At 38.1% G+C, this 2,275-nt stretch overlaps 1 long non-coding RNA gene across 1 annotated transcript in view; it reads right to left on the bottom strand.

Annotated features, from left to right (window-relative positions):
• The window catches only part of LOC119483484, an 838-nt gene extending 80 nt beyond the window's left edge, over positions 1-758 (bottom strand). Inside the window, exons 1-2 of the long non-coding RNA XR_005205701.1 lie at positions 377-758; positions 100-270 (exon numbers count right to left, since the gene is read on the bottom strand). This is a non-coding gene — a long non-coding RNA (uncharacterized LOC119483484). The remainder of the gene's footprint in view (positions 1-99; positions 271-376) is intronic.
• Between the last annotated feature and the right edge of the window lie 1,517 nt (positions 759-2,275).

The raw sequence follows: 2,275 nt of genomic DNA, 5'->3' as shown, positions 1-2,275 counted from the left end.
TATATGAGTTCCAACATAACTTTCATTGTAACTTCTCACATACAAAATCAGCGTGTGTAGCCCTCATTTCCTCTTATCATGTATGTAATGTAAACTCACCATTTTAAATGAAGTCCCACTCAAGTCCATGAGTCCCATCAGCAGAGTGGATATATGTGGATATACGGTTGTAGTCTTGTCTTGTAGCTCGTGAATTTGCCAGTTTTCTTTGAGAAGACTTTGCCCTGTCCATCCTTGGTGCCTCTCTCAGGGTTTATTCCTACGGTGCACCTGAAAAATGATAGTGTTTCTTCAGGTACTGTGTAAAAATCAAGTTGTGTGAATCACTTAGATTAATGCCACAATAAAAATACAGGTTTTACTGAAAGTATCTAACCTTGAGATTAATTTGAGCGTGCAGGTGTAGAAGGTGGAAAATAATGCAGCAAGTCCCATCAAGAAGGTGGGCTGGATCCCCTCACATATGAAGTGGCCTTCAAGGCTGACCATCCAGCGCCAATAGCTTCCTGCTGTTTCACCTGAAACTTAGAAAGAATTTTCCTCAGTCAACTTCATGGATTTTTAGTCAATGTTTGAAATGAATTGTGTTGAGTGGTGTGCATTACTGGTTGAGAAACGTTTTTTTGATCAATTATGAATATTCTGACCATCTGATCTATAGAACATGTGGTTTTCAGATATCATTCAAAAACACTAGTTAGCTAGTAAATAAACTTGCCTTCAATTTTGTATCTGCTCTGCTGAATTACCACCCAATAACCAACATGCACTGAAGTCTTAATGTTACTTTAAATGTTGAAGGGACTTCCATAGATTGTAAAATGTATACACTGTTGTTATGCATGAATTCACTGGCAAAATACATGTGTCAGCACATTAACTTAGATATTAACTTGAATACATAGAAATTAAAATGAGCTCCTTGTGTTGTCCGATTAATGTGCAATCATCTGTGAAATTCTAGCTAGCTGTTGAATCCCTCTATCATGACATGCACATATTCTGTTATGCAAACTAACTGGAAACATCACTGATAAACTTTGCACAGATTTATTAATTAAATAAAATTACTACTCACCAAATAATTAGTAAGATGGGGATGGATGAATAAAAGAACGGATCCAGCCTCACATGTGCAGATCAGGTGAAATGCTCTTCCAAGAATTCAAAAAATACTGCATGAAACTGTTATTCGTGATACTTTAGACAGTTGATCAGCAGTAAAGTGCTGTTTTTTAAGAATACATTATAGTTCAGTTAAAAAACGGCCTATGAGCGTAATTTAACAGATTTTCTTTTGTATTAACAGTAAAGCACTGTTTTTAGCAATAACAGGTTAATACTGTTGAAATTCTGCTGTAAATTAACAGCAATTGTTTACAGTGCACGCACACACACACAGACACACGCGCACACACACTACAGTCTTTGTATTGTTCTAACTTTGAAAGAATGTTACATATTTTTCATTGTTTACAATATATTGTTCTTTCAACCCCATCAGCTTCACCATTGGAGCTGTACACACACACACACACACATACACACACACATACGTATATACAGTGGAGGAAATAAGTATTTGATCCCTTGCCGATTTTGTAAGTTTGCCCCACTTACAAAGAAAAGAACGGTCTATAATTTTAATGGTAGGTTTATTTTAACAGTGAGAGACAGAATATTAAAAAAAAATTCCAGAAAATCACATCATATAAAAGTTATAAATTAATTTGCATTTTATTGTGGGAAATAAGTATTTGATCCCCTAGCAACCAACAAGAATTGTGGCCCCCACAGACCGGTTAGATTAGTCCTCTCGCTTTAAGAAAGTACTCCGAATCTCAACTCGTGACCTGTATAAAAGACAACTGTCTCAACTCATTACCTGTATAAAAGAGACCTGTCCACAATCAGATTCCAACCTCTCCACCATGGGCAAGACCAAAGGGCTGTCTAAGGACGTCAGGGACAAGATTGTAGACCTGCACAAGACTGGAATGGGCTACAAGACCATCAGCAAGTAGCTTTGTGAGAAGGAGACAACTGTTGGTGCCATTATTCGGAAATGGAAGAAACACAAAATGACCATCAATCGCCCTCGGTCTGGGGCTCCACGCAAGATCTCGTCTCGTGGGGTAGGTAGGGTGAGGGATCAGCCCAGAAATACACGGGAGGAACTTCTTAATGATCGCAAGACAGCTGGGACCACAATCTCCAAGAAAACCATTGGTAACACACTACGCAGTAATGGATTAAAATCCTGCAGTGCCCGCAA

Source organism: Sebastes umbrosus, chromosome 3 (assembly GCF_015220745.1).
Source record: "Sebastes umbrosus isolate fSebUmb1 chromosome 3, fSebUmb1.pri, whole genome shotgun sequence".
Lineage (NCBI taxonomy): Eukaryota > Metazoa > Chordata > Actinopteri > Perciformes > Sebastidae > Sebastes > Sebastes umbrosus.
This window is presented reverse-complemented; position numbering and strand designations above follow the sequence as displayed.